This window comes from Macaca mulatta, chromosome 12 (assembly GCF_049350105.2).
Source record: "Macaca mulatta isolate MMU2019108-1 chromosome 12, T2T-MMU8v2.0, whole genome shotgun sequence".
Taxonomy (NCBI): Eukaryota; Metazoa; Chordata; class Mammalia; order Primates; family Cercopithecidae; genus Macaca; species Macaca mulatta.
The window spans coordinates 18,902,061-18,925,028 of record NC_133417.1 but is presented as its reverse complement, the minus strand read 5'-3'; the positions used below and the strand labels follow the sequence as shown (position 1 = coordinate 18,925,028).

General features: G+C 41.6%; 1 long non-coding RNA gene across 1 annotated transcript; it reads right to left on the bottom strand.

Annotated features, from left to right (window-relative positions):
- Positions 1-18,491: 18,491 nt before the first annotated feature.
- Positions 18,492-21,674, bottom strand: LOC106992557 (uncharacterized). Its single transcript, XR_001438534.3, has 3 exons — positions 21,291-21,674; positions 21,040-21,116; positions 18,492-19,197 (listed from the first exon to the last, which is right to left on the bottom strand). It is a non-coding gene; the product is annotated as an uncharacterized LOC106992557 (long non-coding RNA).
- Positions 21,675-22,968: the final 1,294 nt, after the last annotated feature.

Here is a 22,968-nt window from a genome sequence, read left to right as displayed (position 1 = left end):
TGTCACTCTCCTGTTAACATCCTTCCGTGAATTCCCATGTGATTAGGATGAATTCAAACTTGCTTAGTCAATCTCACCAAGCACTGCCTGCTGAGGACTTGCTTGTTTTAGCCTCTCTGCTGAGCTTCTACAGTGTGCTTGTTACACCAAGCCACTGAAACCACCCCCAAACCACCCTGCTGCCTTTGCACTTGGAGCTCCTGCACCTGGGTCTCTGCATTCCCCCTTCTACGCCAGTCATACTTCACCTGACCAACTCCTAATGGTCCTTTAAGATTCTCTCCAAGGTCCCTACTGCAGGGAGCCTTCCCTGCCCACACAGGCGGGTTTAGGGAGCATTCTCTGAGCCCACACAGGACCTCTTGGTTGCCCTAGCAGAGCACTTTGTCTGCCTGCCCACATCCTCCATTAGCACATGAACTTATTGAGGACAGGGACCATATATAATGTCTTCCACGGGGCTTGCCTCAGAAGAGGATCTTTAATGTCTTCCACGGGGCTTGCCTCAGAAGAGGAAGTTAGTACTTTTTTAGTCGTGATTGAGGGAGTGAGTGAATGAAACCACAACTCCCCACTAACACTGTAGACAGGAATTTGCTCTGTACGGGAGCATCTCATACAGAGTAGCACTTCAGAACAGACTGCAAATCAGCATGGCAGAGAGCACAGAAAGAGGCCCTCTAGGACTGCAAATACAGAGCACCCAGGCCTGAGGGATGCAGTGAGGTGGGGCACTGGGTGTTTAACAGTCTGTGCTGGGAGATGAGAGCAGGACCTTTGGTAAGTCTGAAACTTACCTTCTCCTGGGAGAGACAGACACAGGTGATGGACAAATGAGCAAAACAGATCAATGTAAAATAATTACAGATTACTGTAAGAGTTTTGAAGGAAACAAACCAGGGAATTTGAATAGTATGGGCACAAAAAACCCATCTGAATAGTGTTATTTAAGAAGAAAAGATGAGAAGGAGCCACATGTGAAAAGCTGGAGGAGGAGCAACGCAGGCAGCAGACACAGCATGTGCAAAGGTCCTGCTGCTGACTTGTGCGAGGATCCATAAAGTAAATATGCCAGTGTTGTTCGGATCTAGTGTGATCGTATCAGACACACACACACCCACACACGCACTTGAGTTCAAATATGGTCTCTGGACTTCTCATCTCAGTTTTCTTAACTATGGATGGCACACATTAAACCTAGATAAAATAATCTTCCCCTGGGAACCGTCTTGTCCATTCAAGCTGCTGTAACAAACCACCGTAGAATGGGTGGCTTCTAAACAACAGAAATTTATTTCTCACAGTATTGGAAACTGGGAAGTCCAAGGTCAAGGTACTGACAGACTGGATGTCTGGTGAGGGCCCACTTTCTGGTTCACATAGAACTGTCTTCTCACTGCATCCTCACGTGGAAGAAGGGGTGAGGGATTTCTCTGAGATTTCTTTTATTTTTACTTTTTAAATTTATTATGATGATGATTATTATTTTTTACATAGAGTCTTACATTGTCACCCAGGCTGGAGTGCAATGGCACAATCTTGGCTCACTGCAAACTCCATCTTCCAGGTTCAAGCAATTTTTCTCCCTCAGCCTCCCGAGTAGCTGGGATTACAGGCATGTGCCAGCATGCCCAGCTAATTTTTTGTATTTAGAGTACAGACAGGGTTTCACTATGTTGGCCAGGCTGGCCTCCAACTCCTGAGCCCAAGCAATCCACCCACCTTGGCCACCCAAAGTTCTGGGATTACAGGTGTGAGCCGCTGCACCCAGCAGGGGGTCTCTTTTTTAAAGGTACCATTCATGAGGACTCTGTCTGCACAATCTAATCACCTTCCAAAGGTTCTGCCTCCTAATACTCTTACACTGGGGATTAGGCTCTGACATAAGAATCTGGGGGAGAGGGGACAAATATATTCCATCTATAACAGGAACTGAAATCTAGGCCCGGAGCAGGCTTTTGGTTGAGGTTTGTGGGTAGAGAGTGGAGGCAGTGCTCAGGGAGTGAGCCACTGTCCATGCCAAGGATCCATCCCAGCAACTTCACTGATTTACTAAAGCTGCCTTTTGTATCCCCTATTCCACATGCAAATGCATTTTCTATCTGATAGGTAGATGAATGTATGTGCAAACACAAATACACATGCACATAATCCACATATGCATACTCAGGGGAAATGGGGCATATTGGATCAAACATAACACGGATTTCAACATCCAAAGAGTTTGCTTTACACTTTGAGTTTTTTTTTTTTTTTTGGAAGACCCATTCAATAATAACCTCAAGAGTGGAGACTTTTGTTTTACAAGCATCTTTAAGACAAATTCACACAGAGGAGTACCAATAGGCTTTAGCTTTGGGGAATGCCCTCCTGGCTTTTGGAAACAAGAGTCCTGGTTATTTTGATTAGGAGGCTCAGATTACATTGCTTCCATCCTGATCCCTGGGAGCTGAAAGCCAGCTGCTGTCTTGTCACTAGATAGCATGTCCCCATCAATGACTGCTCTAATGACATAAAAGGGCAGAGAGTGGCTGCTTCTCCTGTCTTTTGATTATCTTGCTCGTAAAGAGGCTAAGGGACATGCTTTGCTAAATAATTGGAAAAATGTGCAATGTTCCCCCAACCACTTCATAAAACGTTTGCATCTGTTAGCTAGTGTCTAGCATTCCAAAACTCCCAGGTACCCTTAATTATAGGATCCAGAGAATTCCAGATGGGAACACCCCACTCCACTGTTTTCTCAACTTTCATCTACATGGTAAAGAATGTGCTTTTCCTTATCCAAACCACCAACAGGATAATCTTCTGCATTTTGCTGATTGGTCTGCAAATGTAATCTTCAGTGGCAAAAACCTTGAAGGGCTGCCTTGAGATTTGAGCATTCAATCAGTCTTAGGAATTTCTTTTGGCAAAAATACTTAGGCTTGGTCAGAACTCATGGGGCTGCGGTTGGCTCCGTGTCTCTGAGGCTGGGTATGCCCAGCGGTGTGGTTAAATATCATCAGCGCTGAAGTCTGCCACGGGGTCTGTTGGAGGTAATTACGCTGATGTGATTTTGAAGAAAGGTTAAAGGAAATGGTGCTATTTAGCCTGTAGAACACAAAACTGAAGAGCAACTAGATTCCTGTCTCCAAGTTCAACAGCATCTGTAACGTTTAGCACAGCACGGAACTTACCACAAGATTCTGTAATTGTCTTTTTGCCACTGCACGGGGGGCTTGTGCAAAGTACAACATTCTCTCACCTCCACACCCTTAACAGGCCTGCGAGTGGCTGCTTAAAGGTTGTGTGCCAACTTCAGAATTTGTGAATGGAGAGAAAAAACGATACTCTCTTTTCATTAGAAACTAAACAAGAGGGCACATGCTTAAGCCAAAAAGTGGTTTCTGGTGTACATCACTTAAGCACAAAGTGACTTCTGCTCTACATTTTCTATCTTCACTTGGTGAAATGATGACCAAGTGGAGATAGAAAATGTAAGTGAGATTACTGGAAAAGTTGAAAAAACTCTATTCTTGAAAATATTTTAGAATTCTTACTCATGCTGAATGACTAAGTTTATTTACTTTCATCTAGATAGGAGGCTGGGTATGTCAAGTTCTCTCAAAGCTTTAGCCTCCAATTAGTATAACTCTAAATAAACTCCATGGCTGGATGAATCTATACCTGTGAAATTTTTGCCTGCAGCTCCATTAAAGACTGAATATAGGACAGGCTGTCAGTCCATCAGTGGGGACTCTGGACACTCACTGACAGGCAACAGGCGTTCAGCATCTGAGCCTACACTCTCCCACACAGGGCCAATGGCAGGTGTGGCTGGTCCATCACAACACTCCCAATGAGCCCAGGTGGAGCCTCAAAACCCTTCTTGAGCACTTCCAAATAATGTTGCAACATAGGAAGAAACCTATTAGCTACTAGGTTGGTGCAAAGTAATTGCAGTTTTTTGTCATTACTTTCAATACTTTACATCTAACCTAATTCTCTATGCTTTTGGGAGAAGGATTTGTTTAGCCCCAGGGATTGGAAATTGTGCAAGGGAGTAGGTGAATTTATAGGAGGAGGAAAGAGCTCATAGTAATTAACTTTACTAAAACATTGAAGGGATGGAGAGAGATTTTTGAGTCTCTATGCTTTGGGAATCAGTGAGTGAACAAGTTTGTCTTGGGTATCTACTACAGCAGGCACTGCACAAGGCATGGGGCAGCAGGGTCCTGACAAGCAGAGGCCTGGCCTCAAGCTGCTTCTGTTCTGTAGTGTGAGACAGACAATAAGCCTATAAACAAGTAAGTACGTGTTATAATTTCAGCTTCTTAGAAGTAACACGAATACAATAAACGTGGGTTAGATGATAGAAGGTGGGAACAGAAATAGAATATTGTCTTAGCTAGAGTGTGAAGAAGGCTTACTGAGGAGGAGGTGACAAATGAATTGAAATCTGAATGGTGGGGGAGAAGTGGGGAGGAGTGGAAACAGCGGAGTCAGCCATGCAAGGCCAGAAGAGACGACAATACACAGAAGAGTGTAGCCAAAATCCTGGGAACAAACCAGGAATATCTGAAGAGACAACAAAAGGCTGAGGCAGCTGATGTGGAGCCACTGTTACGTGGGAGATAACGTCAGAGAGACGGCGAAGGAGGAGCTCAAACAGGGCCCATAGACCCACATGGGCATCTAGTTCTGGGGGTTGTGGTAGTGTTCACAGTGAAAGAGTGATGCGCCATAATTTGCACTTCAGAAAAATCACTCTGGTTGCTGCGTGGAAGATAGCCTCAGGGACTGTGCAGGGATCAGACTGAAGAAAGAGAAAGAAGCTGTGGCTGTAGGCAGAGCAGGAAAAGATGGTGGCTCTTATGGGCTAAATTGTGTCCCCTTAAATTTCCTATGTTGAGGTCTTTACACCTAGTACCTCAGGATGTGACTGTATTTAGAAATAGGGTCTTTAAAGAGATAATTATGTCAAAATGAGGTTCCTGGGGCATGCCCTAATCTAATATGACTGGTGTCCTCATAAGAAGAGGAAATCTGGACACAGATAGGCACAAGGAGAAGACCATGTGACGACACAGGGAGAAGGCGGCCATTTATGAGCCAAGGAGAGGGACCTCAGGAGAAACCAACCCTGACAACACTTTGATCTTGGAGTTCCAGTTCCTCCAGAGCTGTGAGGAAACAAACTTCTGTTATTTAACCCACCCAATCTGTGGTGCTTTGTTATGGCAGCCTGAGCAGACTAATACAGTGCTGTAGGCTAGGGCCTGTGTCCTAAAGCCAGTGAGACGTGACGTAGTCAAATCCAGGATATGTTTTGGAGGAGAGTCGGCAGTTCTTTCAAATGGATCAGATGTGAGATGTGAGAGAAAGAGTGTAAGGAAGGCTACTCCTAGGTTCAAGTCCCAAGTATTTGGTGGGTGGCATTGCCATTACAGTGATGGCAGAGAAATTTCAAGTTCTGTTTTGGCCAGGTTAGGCTGACATACTTCTTAGTTTTTGGAGATCCCAAAGAAGTCTCATGTGCACCACACCTATACACTTTCAAGGGTTACAAGTTTCCTCTCCTCTATCATGAAGTATTCACTCTCCAGCTGAAATGTTGAAGAAGCATCAAAAACAGAAGCTGTCAGTTTTAGGCACCATTCATTTGTTACTGTTAGGATGATTGTTAGCAAGTTATTCGTTTGGTTTAGTAGAAATTAGCTTGTTTGTAAATTCTATTCATTAGACTTTATCTGACCACTGGACAAAACAGAGCAAATCTGCTCTATCACTTAATGACTTTTAGCAGTGACAGAATTCAAAATTAGGACCAACTCTCCTACTGAAGATAGATAGTAAAACTGAGCAAAATGTTTTTTAAAAGGTACTGAGTTTAAAAAAAAGAAAGAAGTTCCAGCTGAAGATCCAGGAGAAAATCAAAATCTGGAGAGGCGATTTTGATAGGGGTTGCTTTTCCCTAGGAGCAGATGTTGATTGTGGGTGAGAAGTAGGGAGGCTGATCAGTACTTCAGCCTCATGGGACTGAGGAGACGAGGGTGAAATTCCAGAGTCAGCCAATGAGTAGTGACAAGGAGCTAGTAAACTCCCCACATTTTATGCTGGCACCTTAAAGGACTCTGCCCTAGAAATGAAGATGTTTTGGAAATAAACCAGCCATAACATGCACAGCTTCAAGTCATCTAAATCATCAGTCCCCAGCTTTCTTTGCACCATGGACCAGTTTCATGGAAGTCAATTTTTCCACAGACCAGGGCAGGAAAATGGTTTTGGGATAATTCAAGCACATTGCATTTATTGTGCACTTTATTTCTATTATTATTACATTGCCATATATAATGAAATAATTATACAACTCATCATAATGTAGAATCAGTGGGAGCCCTGAGCTTATTTTCCTGCAACTAGATGGTCTCATTTGGGGGTGATGGAAGACAGTGACAGATATCAGGCATTAGATTCTCATAAGGAGGAGGCAGCCTAGATCCCTTGCATGTGCAGTTCACAAAAGGATTCCCACTCCTATGAGAATCTAATGTCACTGCTGATCTGACAGGAGATGGAGAACAGGTGGTAATGTGGGCAATGGGAAGGGCTATAAATACAAACGAAGCTTCGCTCGCTTGCCCGCCACTCACCTCCTGCTGTGGGCCTGGTTTCTTTTTTTATGAGACAGAGTCTCGCTCTTGTTGCCCAGGCTGGAGTGCAGTGGTGTGATCTTGACTAACTGCAACCTCTGCCTTCCTGGGTTTAAGCTATTCTCCTTCCTCTGCTTCCTGAGTAGCTGGGATTACAGGCGTAATCTCACCACCATGCCTGGCTAACTTTTTCATATTTTTTAGTAGAGACGGCATTTCACTATGTTGGCCAGGCTGGTCTCAAACTCCTGACCTTGTGAACTGCCCGCCCCAGCCTCCCAAAGTGTTTGGATTACAGGCGTGAGCCACCGTGCCCAGTGGCCTGGTTTCTAATAGGCCGTGGAGCAGTACTGGTCTACGCCCCAGGGTTGGGGGCCCCTGATCTAACTAGCCCTTATAATCTCAAACTATAAGACTGAATTAAAGTGGTCCTAATTGTTAGTGCCCTTGGAGTCTGGCAGAACTAACAAAACCCTTTCTGGAGGAAGAGAACGTCATCTTTGGTCTCAACATCTTTTCACAAACAATTTTTAGTACAATGTAGAGTACACAATAAAAAGAAAACCAGGTATACAAAGATATAAGGCAAAATGATTAATAACCAGTAGAAACAACAAATGATAGAATCAGATCCATAGAGTGTCCAGATATTGGAGTTATCAGGTAAAGACTTTTAAATAATTATGCTTTTTATGTTCAAAAATATAAAAGGCATAATTGAGAATTTTATTAGAGAAATAAAAATATTTTTAAAAACATCAAATCTAGTAGAAGTTCTATAACTGCAAAACCATGTAATAGAACCACAAATGAACAGCTTTAATAGCATGATAGTTAATTGAAATCCTAGAAGGAGAGATAAACGAAAGAGATAGAAGCAACATTCAAAGACACAAATAGCTAAGAATTCTTCACAATTGATGAAAATGACGTCATTTCATAAATTGAATTGTAATTGAATTGAAATTAAATTGTAACTGAAAGACTGACACTTTACTTCCTGTAAATGTCTCTTCTCCATGCACAATAGTTCTAGTATCTTCTCTATATGGCACTGTGCCCTGATTCTTCATCTCTGAAAATTAGTACATCTGTATTCCTCCTCTAATGTGGTATCTATGGTAAAATTTACTTCATCGGGTGCAATTTGACCATCATAAAGCACAAGATGGCTAACTCACCCCAACAGCAATTGTAAACTTCTGTTAAGACAGTATAATGTTGCAACTATTTTGTTTTCAAAGCCCCATCTTTTGTTTCCACACTACCTTTTATCCTCACATTACCTACCATTTAACAAGTTGTCTCCTACCTCCACAGACAATGCAAAATATTCTAGCCAATGCTTTGCTGAAATCAGAGTCCTCCTACTGTGCTCAAGATGTACCATTTGTGTACCATTATTTTTTGAATAGAAAGGAAATGCATTAGTTTGGTGTGCTGTGTTCCTAGTGAACATGTGCTGAGGACTAGAGGGCACCATATTATTTTCAAAATGCCAACTAACCACCTATTTAACAACATTGATTTGGCATTAACCAAGGCTCAACACAATTCTACTAGTATGAAGTTTCTCGACACCATTCTTACCTCATTTAATAAAAATAAGTATGTAATTTGCACATCTCATATACTCTTGAAACTTTTCAAGCAGGACCGACAATGAGAAAAATCACATGCTGGGATATAATTCATGTAGCCCTGACACTCAAAATCACCTACAAGGGCTAGAAGCTCTCCTACTAACTTATCACAGATCTTGTGCTCACGCCACATCTCTGTGAAGGAAGACGCCTTCCATGCTTGACCTAGGTTTTCTGAGCTGCTGCAACAAATGAGGTAGCACCAATAAGTGGGTCATCCTCACATCTCCTTTGGAATATTGTGAAAACTGCTTTTCATATGCCGGAAGTGACACCCTCTCCCTACCCCACCCCCCTGCAGGTTCCAGCTGATGATAGTCATTGCTCCAGGTGCAGCATACGTGGCCCATCAGCTCTCTGAGCAGCTTCTTTATCTACTCAATCTGGTTCACAACCTGCTCTCTGGAATCACACAGCACTTAAAGATGGTATTGTGATCATCCTCCTCTCGTTTGTATTCTCAGATGAATTGCGTGCAATTTGAAGGCAGGGACCAGCTCCCATGCATTGTATCTTATGCACTAGTGTATAATATAATGCCTGGTGTGTGTAACAATTAGGAAACTTGTTTTCGACTTAATGCTGAAGATGTTAAAAGCTGGATGGCTGCTGAAATTCAGTAAGGAGGAGAAACAATGATGAGTGCAAAGAGAGATAGTTTGCAATTCCAGGAAGAGAACAGAAATATCTGAGGTTCATTTTCATCAACTGCGGGTTATGGTTAAGTCTGCATCATTGCAGGATCTACCTGATTTAAAAGGTCTAGGAAATGATCGTGGATGTGCCTGATGAGTTAGTCACAAAGATGCTAATCTCATTATGATTTTGAATGTAAGTATTTACTTAATGTAATACTATTTTACTAATTGCATAATCATTGTGTGCTGATATACAATATAATGATAACTGACTTGATTGATTAATACATAAAATATTTTAAATATTTTCATTAATTAACATGATTTAAACATCTAACACTAGGGGATAGGTTAAATCAAACTGTGTTAATACAGTAGAATAGTATGTGCATGCAGTCTTTAAAAATGATTATATAAGTGTCTATTTATTGATGTCTGAATATTTTCAGAATGAATAATAAAGAATAAAAAGCAATACATTGAAATTTGTAAAATAGTACACATAAGTAAAATATAAAGTCGTATATTAAAAGGGAATGATACATAGCTTTATGATAGGATTATAGGTGATTGAATTCTTTTCCTTAACATCTGTATTTTCTGAATTTGTTCAGTAGACACAAGATTTTTGCAGAAAGAAAGAATTACAACTTTAAAAAGTTTCAGGGTCAGTGCCTACTGTATTTCCTGTCTACTGGGTTAGTGCGAGACTCAAATAAGATATATGTGCATGAAGCACTTTGCAAACAAATTTTTAAAATGTTTTTTGAAACATTTTATTAACATTATGAATATGACAAATAATATTTTTGGTGATTTGGTCTCAGAGAAAACAAATCCTGTAATATAAAGGTGAATGTGCGGCAAAAGTTTGTTGGATTCCTAATGCAGAGATAAGAAGAAAAATGTAGCCACCGAATAATTGCCAGCTTCTGCTCCCTGAGCCTGCCATCTTGTACCAGTGGCTTGGGCAGCAGCCACACACATGCTCCCAGCCAATCTGCAGATAGAACTTTTTCTGATTCTGTAGACGCCGCTCTTCTGTCAAGCTGACTTCATCTTCAAAGGCCAATCCCTTGGATTTGCTCAAAGATGCATCACTTTAAAAACCTGAGCCCACTTTAGACAGCAGCCTCTCTTCCCTGGATAGGCTGATCCATGGCTCATTTACGCCAGGGGAAATTTATGCATCTCTTCTCACCAGCTCACTTCAGTCCTTGCTAATTCCCTAATCATATTGAATTATTTGGAGTTTACTGTGTCATCCCTGGTCACCTACAGATTCCCTCACTTCATTACTCCTTGGCAAAACTGTCTTAGGAGGGCTCCCATGACAGATTTATATTCTGAGCAACAGACAGGAATGTGTTTCTCTGCTTTTCCTTTGCCTCTACCACATAAACATGTCCAGGGACACTCCTGGGCAGGAGCCATGGATCAGACCTTGATCACAGAGGGACTCTTGTAGAGGAATCTTCTGAAAGAGGAGGGTGAGGCCACTTACCTCAGTGAGTCTTCCATGGAAATGTAAATGCCCACTCAGGACCTCATTCTAGAGAGGTGTGTTTAAACTTCAATGTGCCTTTGATTACCAAGATATTTCATTGTCTTGCTTAAACATCTATTAGTTAAATACATCTATTGGAGTCACTGATATCTAAAAGAAGCTATTTCAACTTTTAGATATCAAACACCCTCGAGCTAGATTTATCACATGGAGAATGGTCATCATTGCTTAGTAGTTTAGGAGAAATACATGTATGTTGAAAGTTTTCTAGCACGTCCTTATAAAATTATTGAACCTACCAAGGTTGTATATGGTTACTATTTTGTTATTGCTGTTCCACAGAAAACTCCTTCTTCTTAATTATAAGGAGTATTATTGATGTTGATGTTCTTGCTGCTATTGTTTCACTGTACGAAAGCTTGGAATAAGACATGGTCTTCACCTTGAGGAGTTATAGTCTACTAGGAAATACGGCTATATAAATAAATACGTTATAACATTCCATGACAAACATGCCATAGAATTCTAAAGCATTATGGAACCACAGAAAAAGCAGTAACTAAAGTTCCAAACAGTGACTAAAATACCAGCAAGACTTCCACCTGTATAGAAAATACTTGTAACGAATCTTAAAGTGTAAGTGGAGTTAGCCCAAATAAGGAGAGGGAGAAGGCAGCCCCAGAAGGAGGAATCATCACAAGGAAATGCATGAAGGAGTCAAGGGGCAGAATACTTTTTGAGAAATGTTGAGACATTCCACTCATTAAGGACAACAGACAGTCAATAGCAGTTTTTGCAAAATAGAAAGATGGAACCAGATTCCTTTTCTAGGTCAATAGCTCTGGCATTTGTGTGAAGGTTGCACTGTAGTTAACATGGAGACTGGTGGAAAGAACATTTAGGAAGTGGTTGCAGGATAGTGAAAATAAGGACCTTAACTAAGACCAAACAGTGGGAGTCAAGAAGAGGGCTGGATTCAAGCCAAGTTTAGGAGACAGACTAGGCAGGACTTGGGGCTAATTAGAAGCAGAGGAAAGGGGGAAAGGGGCCTATGATGGCTTAAATAATTAGTAGAGCGAACAAGAGAAGCACATTCATTGGCCACTCACTCTGTCCCAGTCACTATAACTGGACTCAAGAATTCAGGAGAAAGAGACAGCTTGGGGTTTATGTAATGTGTAAAATTAGTTATGCTAACTTGGAAATGGCTAATACAGGCAGTCCTTCTTTGTATGGTAGCACAGGGCTATACAGATGACTGCAAAGTTGAAATCATGCAAAACAATCTAAGTAATCAATGGGGAAAAATTACATTTGTTTAATGATCTTTAAACATTTTTATCAAAACATTTAAAACATTAAAAACTCTTTACTGTCAGCTATAACTGTATAACTGTATAGAAAAATGAAAAGAAGTTATATAACTAATACTTAATACACTGTAATTTGCACATTTGAAGCATTAATTAAAGTGCTTTCATTTCATTGTAAAAATAAAATCCTACTGAGAGTGCTTACCTTATTCTAGTGAAATAGCTTGGTACAGGGGATCATCTTTTCTGAGCCTTGGTGAATTTTCATTTGAATCGGTGTCCAACACTTTATCCTTTATGCCTTCCATGTTGTGAAATATCTCAGAGCATTCCTTAAATGTGAAGCTCTTTGCTTATGTCACTTCCTCTGGGACATCTTTATCCTTTTTGTAACAGCCACTTTCCTCATGTATGATGTAAGTCTTCACTAAGTTCCTCTGGCTGCACTTTTAGAGTCTCTTGCAAAGCCTCAGTGTCCACATCCCAATGGTTAACTTGTTTTTCTTGAATCCCATTTACATTTAACTAAAATTTCATTTCCAGCATGATCACATTTTGGTTTTTCACTGCACTTTCATCTTTGTTGGCCAATTTCCTCTTTTGATTATCTATTTTTATCAAATATCATGTAAGTTTATCATTGGAAAACAAGCAGGCAACACAACTATATGTTTTGCTGTCTGTGCAGTGACGAATCCCCTTAGATTTCAAAAGAAATGGTATGCGTTTCTAATCATGGTCATGTCTGCTTTTTATGTAATAATTTGTGGAATGTTGAAGTAACAATGATGTTTGTATTGTATGCGATCAGTCAGAGCCAATATGTCATAGGAACTAAAATTTAAATTATGTTTTTGAATCATGTTATCATGTTATAGGGATTGGTTTTATTTAGCTAAATTGTGGTAACCAAAACCTGTGTATGTTGGAGCCATGCAAAGAGAATTGCCAAGAGTCACCCAGGTGACACAGGAGTGGTTAGGCCTTTGGGAGCAACGTAAAAGTTTTAAGAAGTATGAATTCATCATCAGCATCAACTACTGACCAAGGAGGTCAAGGGAATGAGTCTGGAAATATTTTTTTGTTTTGGCCATTGGTCATTGGTCATATAGATAATCTTGGTGGTCAAGTTATGAGGCAACAATCTAATTGAAGTAGGTTAAATAGAAAGTCACTGAGAAATTTAATAATATTTTATAATAAAAATAATCAACTGTTTTAAATAAAATTTTCAATAAATAAGGGAGGGAGTTAAGATATCAGGATTAAAGGAAGACATTTAACTTTGGAGGTTAAGAACTTTTATTTTCTAAATGTTCAGGTATGATTCTAAGAGATTTAGTCAACAACTTCCTGAAATTCAGATATAGCTCATCTATAATAGTTCCCATTTATATAAATCCCTATGAGTTTAGTAATTTTAATCAACAGAAAGAAATGAGACCCGGCCTGGCATTTTTTCTCACCCTCACCATGGATCCCCTTCCTCAGAACTCTTAGGTCTTATTTTGCCAACAGTAAGGTCAGCATTGACCAAGAAGGGGGTCATTGTTTTAATTAACTTGATGCTTGAACATAACAATAGCATTCTGCCTGTTTTGAGATAATTCTAGGTGAGTCGTTAAGGCACTTTTCTAGTGGAATACCAGAAATCAATTAAAACGAAGGCAAAGGTCTCAATGATGACAAAAGAGACACCATCAAACCAGAAATAATATGAGATGAAATATTTATTTACCCTGGACCACTGTTCAATTCCCGTTCTCATCACTTCAAATGAGTGATGAGTTTAAAAGGATTACTCAAAGTCTTTAAAATTTACATATCAATTCTACCACTTAGTAACTGCAAAATTCTAGATAAATTATTGAATATCCCTCATCCATAAAGTTGTATACTAGTATCTACCTTGTAGAGTTCAGATGAGAATTAGGTGACATTACATAAGAAAAAGTCTTGATTATTGTATTGCATTATCTTGAAAGTTAAGCAAAAAATGTCCCTTCCCTTCCCATTGATAAAAATAACAAAATAGATATTTGAGCCCAGCTCTCAATGCATGCATTAGAATGACAGATCTACATGGGAATATGACTGGAAGATCAATGGTTTTAATGCCATTAAAGTTGAAACATGTTGCACATGCCCAGATTGTTTCCATAAAATACAATCACAATAGATTCCACAACAAAACTGGTACAGACATCTTATTTTTGTTTGTTCTTCCTCACCTTTAGAGAGTATTCCATCAAGTTCACTTCTGCACACCAGGATTCGAAGAATTTCCTCATCCAGCTGCTCTCCAATGACATCATGGCAGCACTGTACATGGGCACAGTCATGCCCCTAATCTGTTCAGAGGTGCTCCAGAGTTGCAAACTTACTCTGTCCTCACCATAACTGCATGACACATTTGCTCACTTATCATCTCCCCCGCATCCACTCCATCAAAGATATGCTCGTGCAAGTAGGGACTTTGCAGTGTTCTCTGCTGTACCACAAGGTATGTGGACGGAATCAAAAATGAAATGAGAAACTCTGTAAAGAACACAGAACTCTTGTAATGTCTTCCCCATTTGGGAAATCAGGAATACAAAGCAGAGAGGATTCATAAATTGCCTAAAGCCTAGACTTGAGCCACCTGGCTCCTATTCTAGTGCTTTTCAAAGCTTTAGACTCTCTTCTACCTGAAGAAGGTATTGGGCAGGGCACAATGCGTCAGCACCTCCATGCAAGGCCACCAGCTGGAAGAAACATAGCCTGCTCTGCGGGTGCTGCCTTTAGGCTGGAGAGCACATTAGGGCTTCTTTGGAAGCTTGTGCCACCCCTAGTGATCACCTTTACCAAGAATGTGCTGGAAGCTAGGGGTGGTTTCTCCTGCCACAGAGAGGAAAGCCAAAGGCTCAGGATGAAGCCTGGAGAGACTAAATTTCCAAAGGCATAATGAGTGTCTTCTCCTCCATACCCCCTCCCCACCACTATGAAGTATTGCAACTGGCCCTGTCAGCTTGGTATTTGAAAAGAATGGGTCAGGCAATGGGGCTGAATCAATCACAGCAATTTGAAATGTCACTTTGTTCTCCTATTGTGTTTGAATTTCTTCCATGTTACAATAGATCTTCTCTCCATGCCCAAACTCAGTTGAATCCCTCTTTTTGTATTGTTAGAGAAGCTTGGAATAAGGTTTCAGGTGCACTAATATTTGGACCACTCCCAAAAGCTTTCTCTCCACTCCTCCTAACTCTCCAGCAGTCTCTGCCTCTCTTACCCATCACCAGAAAAGGCTTCGGAGTTGTTACCAGTTTGCAAAACATCTGCTTTTACTATTTGGCATAGTGTAGGGTTGGGGTGACAGGGGATTTGATTGGTCTCCCAGGACTTATTATATTTGATACATTGCGTGTCAGACTGGGGACCCCTCCCCTCCCTTGTTCCTATACTCTGTGCAACCCTGTTGGTTTGTTGGTTTGTTGTCAGCTTTCTTTTTCCAGGGCCCAATTCTAGGACTAACTGTCCTTTTTCTGCCAGAGCCTCCTGGTCTCACACTCTCTGCCTCTTAAAAAATATGAGAAGCTGCCAGCTTCTTTGTTCTTGGTCCTCTTCTGGGCTTGAGTGGAAGAAGTTGTCCATAAAAGAAACTTCTGATTTACAGACCATCTCCCTATGTGCAATCAGGGCCAACATTCCTCAGCACCGTGGCCACATGTGTGCTTGACTGGCCAGATGTCCATCCAGACAGCAGGGGTGGTGGCTCTGGGATGCAGCATAACCAGCCACTCAGTGGCCTGGAATGCCCTTCTGCTTCCCCGCCACCCATCTGTGTCTAAGACATCCAAATGTTCCTACCCAGCCCAATACTCAACTCATCCAGGAGGCCATGCTAGCCCTCACAATTTCCTGCATCAAATCTAATCACCATGCACATCACTCATCTGGCTCCTGCCTAACTGCCTCCCACATCTCTGGCTAATCTTTTCCATGGTACACAGAAAGGACCAGCCAGGGCCTTGGAGTTAGTCACACCTGGGTCCAAAGCCCCACTGTACCTTGTATTAATAGGACTGCCATAAAAAAGTGCCACAAACTGGGAGGCATAAACAAGAGATATTTATTTTCTCACAGTTCTGGAGGCTGGATGTCCGAGATCAAGGTGTTGGCAGGGGTGGCTTCATCCTGGCCTCTCTCTCCTTGCCTTGTAGCTGTCCCCCTTCTCCATATGCCTTCATACGGTCATCCCTCTATATGTGTCTGGGTCCAAACTCCTCTTCTTGTAAAGACACGAGTCATACTAGATTAGGACCTACCTTACAACCTCATTTTAACGTAACCATCTCTATAAAGGCCCTGTACATTCTAAGGTACTGGGGATTTGGACTTCAACATGTGAATTTGGTGGGGGGACAAATTCAGCCCATGATATACCTTTGGTTAGAGCAGGGGTTTACAACCTGAGGTTAACTTTACGTCATCTATGAAATAAAGTTGAAAATCATTCCTAGGATTATAAGTACTAAACAAAATCCTGTAGGTCAAGACTCTCACACTGAATAAAATTCTAGAAGCCTAGTTTGTTTCCGACTGTCCTCATTCCACCTTGACTCCCCCACCCCACAGCAGTGGCTGTGCCTCCTCATGTCAACCAACTAATAGACATTTGTTCCCTGATTTCAATGCAGACAAATTGAGTAGCCTATTGATATCTGGGCACCTCCCTCTGCTCCCAGTGAAACATAAAAATGAGGTAACACAGTGCAAGGAAGGCAGGGAGCAGAGTTACTACGGGAGCCAATGCTGGATGGAGTCAGCCTTCAGGCAAGTCGCTAAAGCTCCCTCTGCCTCCATTTCTCCTCCATGGAAGAAAGTTAAGAGTAATGCACAGCAGCAGAATTGCTGCATGGATTACATGAGAAAACCGTCCTGTGGCCGGCACAGAGTCCGTCCATGAATACGGCTGTTACTATTGTTACTGTCTGGATGTGTTCAGCATTGTCCACAAAGATGGGACAAATGTATTATCTCAAATATTTATGACTTTTTTTCTAGTAAGAACATTTAAATCTACTCTCAATGATTTTCAAAATACAACACATTGTCATTCATGTTAGTCACCATGTTGTATAACAGACTTCTTGAAGTCATTCCTCACATCCAGCTGAAGTTGTTTCTTTAAATCTATCCCTACTTCACACTGGGACCTGCAAATGTTAGGCATGTTCATACTGATACTACTGATGTAGTAGCACCATTCAACAGTCCATTTTATCATTAAATGGGTCAATTTGTTTTATTTAATAAGCAAAAGTGTTTTTTGGGGTAATCCAACCAAACAAGGGACGTAGATAATGCTTTTGCCTTACAGTCAGGGTGCTGAAGGCCAGCCTACCTTGGGTGAAATTGACAACTATCTACCCATCATCATATAAAGCCTCTTCTGTGCTGCTTCTCTCATGGCCAAGCATAGACCAATAGCCCTACCCTCAGTCTCTCCCTTGGATTGAAGTCACTAAGGCCTTTGTGAAGTTTCAGTAACTGGCCTGGAACAAAGGGGAGTCTGTCAGCTATTAACTTAGCTCTAGCTGAGAGCAGGACCAGAGCAGTGGCATTCAGGATGGGTAAATTTCAGAGAGGGGAAAATTGGATTGCACCTATAAGTTAGGGAGTCCCCAAACCCACCCTCACCTTTGACACCAACTTCAAGTTCTGAGGTTCCCAAGACTTTGATCATTCATTAGAAGGACTCACAGAATTCACTGAAAACTATACACTTAAAGTTATAGTTGATATGGTGAAAGAATGCAAATTAAAGTCAACCAAGGGATGAACACATGGGGCAGAGTCCAGGAGAGTTCCACATGCAGAGTTGTTCTCTCCCAGTGGAGCCATGAATAGCTAGGCTACTCCTGAGAACTGTGTAACAATACACACCAAGAGCTACCAACTGGGGAAGTGCACCTGTGTCTTAGTGTTCAGAGTTTTTATTTGGATTTGGTCATGAAGATATGGTTGATTATGTGACTATCAGGTACTGACCTTCAGTCTCCAGCCTTTCTGGACATCAAATTGATACTACATAGCCCAAAGTCCCCACTTTGGCCAAGACTCTCTTGTGGAAAAATAATCATATCTGTTTTACTGTCTGCGTTTGTTATAGCATTTATATCACAGATACAGGAGTCATGTCAGTATGAACATGCCTAACATTTGGAGGCCCCAGTGTGAAGCAGGGATAGATTTAAAGAAATGACTTTAACTAGGTAAGAGGAAGGACTTCAAAAGGTCTATTATACAATATTGTGACTATCATTAATGACAATACATTGTATTTTGAAAATCACTGAGCATGCATTTTTTTTTTTTTGAAGTGGAGTTTTCACTCTTGTTGTCAAGGTTGGAGTGCAGTGGTACAATTTCAGTTCATTGCAACTCCGCCTCTCAGATTCAAACAATTGTCCTGCCTCAGCCTCCCAAGTAGCTGGGATTACAGGCATGCACCATCACGCCCGGCTAATTTTTTGTATTTAGTAGAGATGGGGTTTTACCATGTTGGTCAGGCTGGTCTTGAACTCCTGACCTCTGGTGATCCACCCACCTCAGCCTCCCAAATTGGTGGGATTATAGGCATGACCCACCTCACCTGGCCAAGAGTAGATTTTAAGTGTTCTTACTACAAAAACGTCACACTATGTGAGATAACACATATGTTAATTAATGCAATTGAGCCATTCCACAATGTATACATATTTCAAAACATCCTGTTGTTCAAAACAAATATATAAAATTTTTATTTTCAATTAAAATTAAATTTAAAAAAAGAAACAACTTATCTGTCTAGGAAGTCATTGCATACATTTTCGTATTTTTGTCCTGATATGATGACTTGTTCTACTACCATCTATATCTCATAATACACTTGTGCAGAACTATTGTTTTGTTTTGGTTTTAGAGACAGGATCTCTGTTGCCCAGGCTGGAGTGCAGTGGTGTGATCACAGCTCACTGTAGCCTTGATCTCCTGAGCTCAAGCTCAAGTGATCCTCTCCCCTCAGCCTCCTACGTAGCTGGGACTACAGGTGCACACCACCACACTTGGCTAATTTTATTTTTCAGTTTTTCAGTTTTTGTAGGGACAGGATCTCACTATATTGCCCAGACTGGTCTCTCAAACTCCTGGATTCAAGCAGTCCTCCCATATCAGCCTCCCAAAATGCTGAGATTACAGGTGTGAGCCACCGTACCTGGCCAGAACTATTTAGTATAGCAATTAGATGATAATTAACAAAATCTAGTGTTTCCTAAGGCCAGTCATTTTCCATCAGCATTATATCCTGAGGAGGCTTTCACTTCATTTCCTGATATATTTGGTCATCAACAGCAGTACCATCATTAGACTTATTCACATAAGGGGACTGAATCTTATCCATGATGCCAGTGCTACACCATACTGAAGTATGGTTGCAGATGTAACCTGAAAAGTAAGCCAAAAGATACAGGCATATTACTAAAATCTCACTCAGTCATTATCAATTTGGTCCAGGTCATGATCACATTATATGACCAAAATGTCTCCCAGAGCAATGCCACCCACTCAGGTTTGCAGGTTTCCATTCAACATTGTCAGGTTCCCAAAAACAGGAGTGGTCTTTGCAATACATGGCTTCATCCTTTCAGGCATTTGCATGAAGCTAAAAGACAATATCATTTTTATAAAGGCACCATTGTAACATTGGAATTCCCTTGTTTCATAACCCATCTGTTCATTCATTTACCCTTAGCTACTATTCTTCCTTCTAACCATTTATCATTGTTTTTCATTTTGTTTTGTTTTGTTTTGTTTTGTTTTTAAAATAGGATGGGGTCTCTCTGAGACTTGCCCAGGCTAGTCTCAAACTCCTGGATTCAAGGGATCCTGCCACTTCAGCCTCTCAAAGTGCCGGAATTACAGGCATGAGCCACTGCACCCAGCCTACCATTGTTTTTTTTTCCAAACTTTTCTACCTTTAGAAGGGCTGTTAGTTTTGGCACTGTTCAGATACACACTGCTGATAGCAATACTGGTCTAGCAGGTGCTTCTCTCTCAATTCACTTCCGTTTAATAGGGTGAGTTTACACACATACAGAACTAGTGGGCTGTCTTGACCACTAGACAATAATATATCTGCATTCATCATCAAGACCAATTTTGCCAGATGGGCTGAAGGCACAGTCTACCCCATCAGGTGTTTGGGAATTCTGACATAAAAGTTCAAAAGTATAGTTACAGTTTCCTGCTTAGGGATTATCCCTGCCCTTGCATCCAGTTGCAGCTCTGGTTCTGTGATCACTGAATTAGGTAGAAAGAAGAGTTAAAGTTGTGCAGGGAAAACAAAGTTGCAGTGATGTGAAGAAGAATTGTATGGTCATATTAGCATTGTCCTCCAACCCCTCTTCCTGGATGGAACCCCAGAAATGGTCTCTGCCAATGAGAGAGCTGACACAAGTAAATACAGAATAACCAATCCTTTCTTGTTCCCCTGTTGCTGAGGTCTTAGCTGATGATAGGAAAGATGCAGCATTTGCCAGGAGTGTGTTTGTGCTGACCAGATGTTGGCCTCACCATTTGTCTTTCTACAGTTATCTCATAAGGCAGGCAAAGGCCTTCACCCCCATGGGAAGGAGAATGTCCGAGGGCAGGAAGTGGGGGGCTGTCATTCACCAGGGCAAGAAGAATTCCTTAGGGAGAAAATGGGGCCTGAGTGGGGAAGAGATTCAGCCTCTTTTGATGTGGATTTTGAGTGGTCTAAATAGAGAGTTCCTAGGAGGTGAAGCTTAAGGATAGTGCAGCAGACAGAATAGCAGCCTCCCAAAGAAGTCCATGTTCTAAACCCTGAAACCTGTGACTCTGTGACCTTTTATGGCAAAAGGAACTTTGAAGATGTGATTCAGTTAAGGCTCTTGAGATGGGAAATCATCCTGACAAATCCATTTAATCAAAAGAGCCCTTTGAAGGGAAAGAAGGAGGCAGGAAAGTCAGAGTCTGAGTAGGAGATGTAACAAAGGAAGCAGAGCTCAGGGACAAAGGTTTGAAGATGTTGCACTGCTGTCTGTGAGGGTGGAGGAAGGGGCTACAAGCCAAGGAGTGCTGGCAGCTTCCAGTAGCCAGAAAAGGCAGGGAAAGTGTTCTCCCTTAGAGCCTCCAGAAGGAACGCAGCCCTGCTGACCCCTTGATTTTAGGACCTCTAGCCCCCAAACTACAAGACAGTAAACTTGTATTATTTGAAACCACCACGTTTGTCAGTAATGTACTACAGTAGGAACAAGAAACTCATACCAACAACATCAGCTCGGGAAGTCAGGAAGCAAGCTCCCCTACATGACTATTTTCTTCTTTCTCTGGTCCCACGGGGTCTGTAAATAAAGAAAACAAGACCAATTTTAGGACTGCTTAACCTGGAATCCATATCCCATAGAAAAGATTTGAGGAATCCTCATACCCCATGAAATTGTAAAATTTTACATGACCAGTTTTGGTGAGAGATGGTCCAGGAATCCATGAGTCCTGAAAGGTTAAGAACTACTCACCTTAAGAAAGAAAAATCCAAGCCGAAAAACAGCCCCCCAGTCAATATGGAGAAGTGATGTCGGGAGTCAGATGAAAGAGAATATAGAATCTCTACACTCCAGGAGCAAGGTGAAGGAAAGATCCGGATGACCGGGTAAGCCTCAGGTTGGTGACGAGGCTGAGAGTCATGGCAAAGGTGGCCTGCTCCTCTTTGGGTGTTGAGGATATGATCCTGGTTTAACAGAGATTCATAAACAAAAATAAACAGAAATTCAGCGTCAGCCACCCTGAAAAAGGAGAATTTGCCTAATGCACCCCACTATGCAGAATAATAGACACCCCAGCATTTGCAGGAAACATAGAGAAGTGGCTTATGGTCTTTGGTTCGTCTTTCACTCTTGTCCTATCCCAAGGCAGGTCTCTGGGCTGGATCCAGGGAGGCAGGACATTTGTGCTGAGAAGTCATCCCAAGGAAGCCCTGCCAGCCATGGTTTCCCTAATCCCATTAGGACCACACCTTCAGGGATGGGGGCCAGGTCAGAGTCAGTGTAGAGCAAGTTACTGCTGTTAAAAACGGAGGCTCCCAAAAAGTTCCTGGCCATGAAAAGAAGGTCTTTTTCTTTGCTCATTAACTGCTAAATTATCATTTCATGACCTAAGAGTAAACAAACCAAAACCACATGTCCCTTTGTAATTCAAACGAATAGAGTATTCCAGATTAGAGAAAATCATGCCTGAAGATAGAGAGATCTAAAATCCAGTGTGAAAAACTTCTAGTGATACCTAGTGGATCCCAGGATTCAGTGGAAAGGTCACTTCACTGGGTGTCTCTGTCTAGCACATACCCAGGCAATCTTGAAAAAGATGAAGATAGGTCACCCAGGGAAGTGACCACATTAGAATCTTCTAATGTAGCAATCTCAGGACCCCCAGGAGTGCATGTGTTGAGGGGAGAGGGGAGAGTGGCAAGTGCCACTGGCATTATTCAACCTAGGCTACTTGGACAGTTGTTAATGCATGACCCTGAATCCATGGTTGTGTTAAACACATTCACAAAATGTCACTTAGAATGGTTCTAAAACAAAGACAAGTGAAGTATGTGTGAGTGAAGGGAGTGGGGAAAAAATGACGTGAAATATGTGAGAGGGGAGTGCGTGTCTCAGCCGCAGGAGTAAAAATGTGTTTTCTCCATTAAAAAATAGTGTTTCCATAAAGTCACAAAAATGTTAGCTTGGAAATCTTGTCCAATGGACTCACTTTATGGGTTGGTGAGGACTCCTAAGTGCAAAGAGAAGAAGGGCTCTCTTAGGTTGTCAAGTGAATGTGTTACTAGCCCAGCACTGGCTTTCTCACCCCAGGGCATTTGCACTGGCTGTTCTTGCTACGTTGACTACTCTTCTGCAGCTATTCTCATACCCCATTCTCTTATTTCATTCAGGTCTCGGCTCACAGGTCCACTTATCAGAAAGGCCCTCCCTGACTACCCCTTCTAACACAGACAAGGGCAGTGAGCAGTGTCTTGCAGGCAGTAGGCACTCAATTCATGTCTGCTGAAAGTGATTGACCAGCTAATGATGACTCACTGAGGCACCTTTCCAGGATACATGAGAGTTGGAAACTCTAGCATCTTAACTTGACATCACCATGTGATAATATCTGCAAGACATCAAGATGGGAAGACACTGGCCTATATTCAAG